Genomic DNA, 9,560 nt, shown 5'->3' with positions numbered 1-9,560 from the left:
CTGAAGACGCAGTGGCTGAGTTTGTTTTCGAAGGGAATATTCCCCACGATCAACGTCGATGCTTTCATGTTTGCGCGAATCATTTCACACACCAGACTGCTTTATAAACGAGGGTCAGTAACGTTATAAAGCTGGTTTTGCTAAGAAGCTGCTCCTGAAAAAAGGATCGGTACCAACTATTCGTGTTCCTGCTGCACCTCCAGAAGAAGAAGTGAGTGTAACATTTTATTAACCTTTATATTAATATTTATATTAATCTTTGCAAATCGCTTGCTGCACGCTTCACGATGAATGCGGCTGTTTACACTCAGGGTACATTACGGCATGTTTTCTATGTACGACGTTCTCAATATAATTCATAATCCCACGTTTATAATGAACAACACGTTATGGTTATTGTGTTATTGTGTTAACAAAAGGTGTACGCACAGAACAGAGGGGCGGGGTGAGCAAAGCTCATTATCATTTAAAGACACATGCACTTAAACGGCGTGCTGAAAACAGAGCTGTTTTTGACCAGGTAAAATGAGTGTTTTCTTACAATACTAATGAGAATTTTTAATTAAAGTATATTACAAACTTTTAATTTAGACCCTAAAGAATCATATTAGCTTGTACAAAAATGGCATTATATGACCCCTTTAACTGGTAGTTTGGTGTAAAGTCTACTTATGTAAATGTGCATAATAATAAAAAAAAGTGTCACAGTGTAATATGTGATTTAATCAGCTGTAATAAGAATGTTCCTCATTTAATGTATAATTATTTATGTGTTATATTGTGTTCTCAACTTATCAATTTTAATAATTGTTGACATGAGTTTTCACTTACCAAGCCAGTTCACACACACCTTTCTGAAAATGGCCATGCACTTTCTTTGCGCTATATCAATACCCATATTGTTACATAATCACAGTGATGTGATTCTCAGGGAATCCGGGTCCTTCATTGGGCGGCAGCTGCTGGTCAGAACCTCGTCATGCAGGGCATTTCCTGGAACGGAGCAAAAACTCACGTGACCGTGACAGGAGGACATTAATGATATTATTGAGAAAACATGTTGATGTATATAGTGCAAACTCAGAGAGGACAGATCTCTCTGACACACTCATGGATAGATGGCCAAAGTTGATCTATTTTGGTTTCACTGTGTTGAAATGTTGAAACCGCTAAAAGCAGAATGTGTTCACAATATATTTTTGTCATTTGATATGGTTTACTGAGCTGGAGTCAATGTCTTAGCATGTGTCGTAACAAATCAGATACTGTCTCAAGGTCAGTGTCATTGAAGCTCCTTCACTGTTATCTGTAGGCCTACTCCTTCCTGCAGCTGCACGGTCATTTTCTCACTCTTTTTTGTCCTTCATTCAACTCTTTCTTCCCCTTTCTGATTTGCCCTGTCAATGTTATGTTTCCATCCACTCATTTATATTCAAATTTTGGGATATTGCATTAAAAAATGCTGGATGGAAACACCAAGATGTGCATTAATTCCTAAAATGCAAACAAAAAAGCACTAAATTGAGGCGGATCACTTTTTATCCGATAAGAAATCTACATAAACTACAATGGAATCACATTTATTAAATAAATGGATGCCCAACAAAAGTCATGTAACTTTGCCTCAACAGATCATGTGATCAGAAAAACCTCACAGCATCTCTAATGTTGGTTTGGTCATACTGAGTCAAAGTCTCTAATCAAAAGGTTTAATGCAGTCCCAGAACTCTCACATGATATTTTTCAACAATTTCCTAGGATGCGACGGTTCACTTTCAAAATCAGTCTCTCGATGTCGCGTCATTGATGACGACACCTTTCTCCAAGAAATACTGAAGCTTGACTGGAATAACAATTCAATTCAATTCAATTAAAATGTGCTTTATTGGCATGATAATTGTTTCAACATTTAATCTTGACTATGAACAATTTAGAATTCAGTGAGTGTTTGCGTGTGTGTTTGCGTGTGTGAGCGCAACACTGATTAGTTGACTCCTCCCTCTTTTTGTGACAGGCATAAATATATCTTGCTTATAAGAAGGAGACTATCTCTTTTTTCACCTAATAAATGTTGAAGTCGTGTTTTATTGTTTCATTTAATGAAGTTAGGGCAAAGTATTTCACATTGTGTATATTATGTCCCTCTAACGTCCTCATAGTTGGGACCAGGGGGCCAATGTTTCGGAAAAAACTGAAGCTTCCCCGGGCGCCACCTGCTGTTAGCATCCCATTGACTCCCATTCATTTTGGCGTCACTTTGACAGCGAATAACTTTACATCTGAGGCGTTTAAAGACTCCATTTGTCCATTATTTATTTCTAAAGAAACACGAAAATGTATAAAAGGCTCCATTACCTTGTATCTTACGTTATGGCCCCGTAGAAGCCGTTTTTGTAAAAATAGGCTAACGATTGCGTCATAACCACGCAACTCTCTGTCGCACAGTAGAGAGATTACCATATGGACAGGAGGAGAAGCTCGCGGCAATCGGGGGGACGTGGAGGCAAAATGACAAAATAATTAATCAGAATACTTTGCAAAAGTTGCTCCTGCTCCTAGCTCGTGGACACCTCCTACTCACACTCTCCGTCTCTGCAAGATTCGGAAGGGAATGATTCAGATTTCTCTTGGCACAGCTACTAGAAGACAGACGGGTTGCTCACGTCACATCTACGCCGTCAAGCTCAGTTTGAGTCTGCGCAGTACGCTCAGCCATCAGGAAGTGAGTGCTTCTAATTGACTTCACTGTTCTCCGTTGAATCCAATGGGGTCGCGGCGTCCATGTCTTATACTGTCTATGGTTGGGACAGCTGATGAGGAAGTGTTGCTCTGTCTCCACTTCTCCCTGGTCACAGTACGGCACAGATGCGTCTCTCTCTGGATCTGCCCGTCTCTACAGTCCCTCGTCATTCTGTGTTCTCGTCATTGGCGATGGCCAATGGTGTTCAAGCGCACTAACTAGGGGTTGTCATAACACAGACGGGATCTTTAGCATTTAAGAACTGAACTGAAATGGAACAAAAGTGATTTCAGCCAGGCCATCTCGCTCCACCAGCCCAGTGTGTGTGTGTGTGTGTGTGTGTTCTTTATTTGCACAAGAAAGAAAGCGGTAAACTCAGTGAATTCATGACTGCACAAATCCGTGAAACGTGTGGGATGTAATGCTGGAATTTCATAAGGTCTGGAATGGGATTAGTGCTGTAGATGTTGTTTAATAAGGGTTTAACAAGCCAGTCCGCAGAGTCGCCCAGAAACCTTTCTGATCTTCTACCTGAGGTCATGTTATTACATTTAGTGATTGTATTGTTAAACTTAACTTTAACAGTTTAAGAGTTACACAGTTTAACTCTGCTGAATGCAAAACCATGTCAGATGATTTCAAACCTGCTGCACATTTTGTAATAAAAGTCTGGTGTAAAGTCCAGGGGCACGTTCAAGTTCAAAACGGTGCGCAACGTTTTGCTACGGTTTCCGGGTTAAACGTCATGTTTCCTGGAAACGGCGTGCACCGGTGTGCAACAGGGTTTGAGATACGTTTTCTCTTGTTTGGTGGGTGTGTCAGAACTGCAGTCCAATCAGCAGCAACATGTATATAAAGCACACGGTATTAAAGTGAACTCGCACAATGGGTTCAAGGAAAGTAATTTACAAATGTGTTCGATGCAGCTCGGTATACGCAACAACTGAGGATATTAGAAGACATGTTTGTCGAAAGTTTTATTGTAAAAAATATAGGATATCAACATAATGATGGTGTTGTTTATATTTTTAGCTTCATTGCAAGTGTATTGGTATAGAAATAAACAATGGTAATTAAGTGCTTTTCCTAAAAATGAGAAAGAAAATACAGGGTATTAAAACAGTATGACTACAAATAAAGTCAGTATGTGAGGCTAAATAGATGTGTTTTAGTCTGAATTAGGTAAGATGTGTGCTTCCATTTCAGTTTCCACAAATCCCTTCACTCGATTGGGATGTTCTCTTTTGTTCTGGGCGGCAAGTGCAGTAACTGTAACATCGGGCATATTTTGTAGTATTAAACACATATTTATACCGACTTCATCAGGCTCAGAAAATTCTTCACAAAGAACACAAAGAATGGCCTTCTCAGCTGCCATAGTTGCAACTCTTGCGTCATCAGAACAGTGTGTTCAACGCATCACCGTTTCTGTTTAAAAAACATTGTGCAACGTTTTGTCGGGGCTGAACGCAGTCCAGGTTCAGAAAGTAAAAGTCCTCCTCTGTATTTTGTTCCAATCACCTGGATTTGCTAATTAGCACAGTTCTTCAGCCAGGAGATAGAACTAATTAGTGAAATCAGCTGGCTGAGTTCATGGGTGGAATAAATATATGGCAGGGCTTTTACTTCCTGACCCCTGGACTTTACACCTCTGGGTCTAATATACAGTATTATCAGAGTTCACTGTGTTCCTGTTGTATCCTAAGCCTTAGACATAGGCAAATGTATCACTGAAAGATTAATATGAAACACAAACACACTTACCCACTGTCAATGTCTCTCCACCCACATCAGTATAAACTAGTCCCTGCAATAATCTATAAATGTAAAGAATTTACATAACTTAGCAATCGTGTCAAATGTGTTTTGAAAAACTGTGCAAGATCCAGTAGGCTACCTTTTTCCTGTTTCCAACATACTGAATTGCTAAAGATTAAAACACTTCAGTTCCTTTACCTGCTATTCACTTTGGATTGTCAAGAGATTGGTCATCCGGAGAACTGGGGGAAAACTCCCTGTGTCCTGGCCTCAGTGGCCTGTGTCTCGACCGATTTGTCCCGCGCGTTTTCATCTAGTAGTGACCTGAACATATTGAACAGCACGCGCTGGCGACCTCTGCTGGTCAAACCCGTGTAAATGCAACTCGAACACAGCCCAAGCGTTTCTTAAAAACCAAGTGAATTATTAAAGTTTAATCTTTTACATGTAATTTTTTATTGGTTTATTTGAATAGGGACAGTACAGAAAACATGATTCCAGCTAAAAGCTGAAAAATATTCTTTGCATATAGAGAGTATAGCATATGCTGCTAATTTGCATCTTAGGTCCAGGTAGGTTTTACTTTAATTAAAAAAAAACACCCCATCCAAGGTTAAAATTTGATGCAGTGCATACATACAAATACATACCAAAATATCACAAAAAAAACATTTAAGGATATATACTTCCAAGTTCCAACACTGGAAACATGAATAAATTATTAAAACAGTCATTTAATACATTAAAATATGTGTATAGCTCTGGTTTGTTTTAAACCAGCGCTTAACCATCATTGTAATATATATATATATATATCATGTACTGCTTTGATTTCAATTGTCAATCCTCCAATTTCCTCCTATAGTGGTTGAACTAGTACCATCCTGTCTCTTTACCAGTTTACACAGAACCAGTGGTGCCTTATTATGCAAACATTTAATTAGTTTTATATGACAAATGCATAAAATTCATAAAACTAAGCTTTTTTTAATATATATATATATATGACAGTGATGCCATCGATTTGGCTTTTTATCTAGTATTTTTAGAGCCTGATTATACAACTTTTTTTATTTTTTTATTACGGAGACATTTATTTGAGTCCAGACTGTAATACAGTTAGACAGGCAAGACAAAATGATTGCATGTATGAAAAGATGATCTGCCTGATTCCAGATGTACTGTCTAATAAGTTTTAAAACAATTTAGATTAATCATTTTTTGAAAGTGTTTTGTTTTTTACAATTTAAGTTGTGAATCTGAAACTACACCAACAAAATTAAACGTGTCTACCTCCTATATTTTTCCATTATGTACCCTAATTTCTTTTCTTTGTTGTTGTTGAAAAAATAAAACATAAAAACTGTTTTCCTAACATTTAAAGTGAGATGATTTTCCTGCAGCCACATGGATTTTCCTATCCATTTGTTAATTTAAAATTGTGGCAACTTTGATTATCAGATATGTAAATTACTGTATTGTTAGGTGTTAGGGGGTAAAACAGTTCAGGACCCAAGGACCAGATGTTTGAAAGAAGACCCGGAGTCAGAATTATAATAAATTGAAGAAAAGTTTTACTGAAGATAGTTTGCAGTTTCATCAGCAGAAGTTCAGCTTCAAGACTCACACAGGAGTTCGTAGGCCATCCCGCTGACAGTTACAAAGATCACAGCAGTTATACCCTACACACACACACACACACACACACACACAGCAGTTATACCCTACACCAAGATCTAAGCTACGTCCTTGCTTCAGGTTGCAGTTTCTGATTGGCTAAGAAATAGATAAACAGTAATTTTCCACACATATACAGATAGACAGAAGCATATCTCCACCGATTATGCATCTGACACTCGGACCCTGAAGTTAGGCACGTCATGACCTTCCAGGTCGCAGATTTGGGTTGCTGGGCGCCAGCATGTCCCGAACAACAACTCAGTCAATCTCCAATAATGCCAGTGGTTCCTTAACCAGTACCCAAGAAGACTAACACACACACCGACACACATCTTTTTCAAGGCTGGATTCGGCCAGGCTCTAACTATAAACAGGAGAGTCCTCTCAAAACATCAAGATAACAAGTTCTTTCTCTCAAGGAGAGCTACACTTTAGTTAACTGGAAAGTAAGGCTTTAACAAAGAAATGGTCCCTCAAACTATTGGCTTCAATGACCCCTATATGTTTTAAGACGTTGAAGACCTTTCTCAAACACAAAACAAGTCCCTATTTCATTTCTGGAAGCCGGGCTGAATAAGCAACATGGCAAATCATTTATAAACAAACTAAAAAGCAAAGGGCCTAAAACTGAGCCTTGAGGTAAGCCCATTTTGTTGTTCATGAACGATGACATTACACCCTCAATTTTTGCACATTGCTCTCTCAGATTTAAATATGAGGAAAACCACACTCATCATTTGTGTTTTATTACTTTGTAGCACAGTGGTTTTTGCTTTGGGAGGACGAAGCTAATCAGGGCAATTAGAGACAATTAACTATCATGCTCCATTTTTCCCCCATTTACACGCGTTTGTCAGCTTTGCTATAGCATATAGATTAATCTCACGAAACATTGTGCGATTTATACGTTTCATGACATTAATCTATATGCTATAGCAAAGCTGAGAGGCTTCAGAAAATGTGATGTCATGTCTGGTGTGTCCTAATCTGCATACTTAAGCTCTTTTTTGGTATAAATAGTGTGATTAAATCACACAAGCCTGATCAATAAACATCATGACGAGCGACAGAATTTTCTTATTTAAATTATTTGTCAACAGAAGCACAAACACACATCGCTAAACGGGCAGTGAACAGTCTAGTTAACATTATATTGGGCTTAAATGTTGTGTACTTTAAACAGGATTTAAAAAAAAAACAATAAATGTCAGAAAGATATCGGTAATGCGTGTTTTAGATAAACAACAGTGGTGATGTTTTACAACACAAGTACATACGTCATGTATGCGCACGTTCATTGCGCGTGGTGTAAATCTCACTCTCAGCTTAGTATGCGCTATTCAATGTACGCAGCCCAGCTTTGTACACCTTGATGCACACACTAAATCCACTTCGGAGTGGTATTTGAAGTTGAGCGTATCCCATGATTCATCATGTTCATGAACTCGTGTGCACAGAAATCACCAGATAAATAAACATTTTTCCAATGCAAGTTAAATGAATTGGATATTACATATATTTTTCATTGTTTTGGAGCACACTAGCTTATAGATAACAGTAAGGCTAACATATTCATACTAAAAGCCAAAAAACTTTAAATAGGGCAGTAGATTTGAGGGAACAGCCATTTGGGTGTCCGAAACCATTGTGGACATTATTGCGTGCACTTATTCAATCTCACATTCAATCCCACTACTGGAACTGTGTTCTAGAAATAAATTTGATATTGATATGAGGGTAGGCAGGCAGAGATTCAGAGGCATAAGGTACTGTAAGTATTACATAGAACAATGCAACAATAATAAAACAATGCATTGACATTTACTTTTTACTTTTGATACTTAAGTACTTTTAAAAACAAGTACTCCTGTACTTTTACTTAAGTAAAAAATATGTCTTTACAACTTTTACTTGTAACAGAGTAATATTTGACCAGTAGTATCTGTACTTTCACTCAATTAAGGAAGTTGTGTACTTTGTCCACCTCTTATAAGTTGCATTTAGCTTATTTTTTTTGTTTATATATACACTCACCTAAAGGATTATTAGGAACACCTGTTCAATTTTTCATTAATGCAATTATCTAATCAACCAATCACATGGCAGTTGCTTCAATGCATTTAGGGGTGTGGTCCTGGTCAAGACAATCTCCTGAACTCCAAACTGAATGTCAGAATGGGAAAGAAAGGTGATTTAAGCAATTTTGAGCGTGGCATGGTTGTTGGTGCCAGACGGGCCGGTCTGAGTATTTCACAATCTGCTCAGTTACTGGGATTTTCACGCACAACCATTTCTAGGGTTTACAAAGAATGGTGTGAAAAGGGAAAAACATCCAGTATGCGGCAGTCCTGTGGGCGAAAATGCCTTGTTGATGCTAGAGATCAGAGGAGAATGGGCCGACTGATTCAAGCTGATAGAAGAGCAACTTTGACTGAAATAACCACTCGTTACAACCGAGGTATGCAGCAAAGCATTTGTGAAGCCACAACACGCACAACCTTGAGGCGGATGGGCTACAACAGCAGAAGACCCCACCGGGTACCACTCATCTCCACTACAAATAGGAAAAAGAGGCTACAATTTGCACGAGCTCACCAAAATTGGACAGTTTAAGACTGGAAAAATGTTGCCTGGTCTGATGAGTCTCGATTTCTGTTGAGACATTCAGATGGTAGAGTCAGAATTTGGCGTAAACAGAATGAGAACATGGATCCATCATGCCTTGTTACCACTGTGCAGGCTGGTGGTGGTGGTGTAATGGTGTGGGGGATGTTTTCTTGGCACACTTTAGGCCCCTTAGTGCCAATTGGGCATCGTTTAAATGCCACGGCCTACCTGAGCATTTGTTTCTGACCATGTCCATCCCTTTATGACCACCATGTACCCATCCTCTGATGGCTACTTCCAGCAGGATAAGGCACCATGTCACAAAGCTCGAATCATTTCAAATTGGTTTCTTGAACATGACAATGAGTTCACTGTACTAAAATGGCCCCCACAGTCACCAGATCTCAACCCAATAGAGCATCTTTGGGATGTGGTGGAACGGGAGCTTCGTGCCCTGGATGTGCATCCCACAAATCTCCATCAACTGCAAGATGCTATCCTATAAATATGGGCCAACATTTCTAAAGAATGCTTTCAGCACCTTGTTGAATCAATGCCACGTAGAATTAAGGCAGTTCTGAAGGCGAAAGGGGGTCAAACAGAGAATTAGTATGGTGTTCCTAATAATCCTTTAGGTGAGTGTATATATATATATATATATAAACAATTTTCTATCATACTGTGTCATTTAAGTGTTTTTATATCGAATCAAGCATATATCAAATCATGAAGATCATTATTGAACTGAATCCTGAGAAAACCCTACAGTCTCTTT

Source organism: Rutilus rutilus, assembly GCF_951802725.1.
Source record: "Rutilus rutilus genome assembly, chromosome: 13".
Classification (NCBI taxonomy): Eukaryota; Metazoa; Chordata; class Actinopteri; order Cypriniformes; family Leuciscidae; genus Rutilus; species Rutilus rutilus.
Note: the sequence above shows the minus strand (reverse complement) of the source record.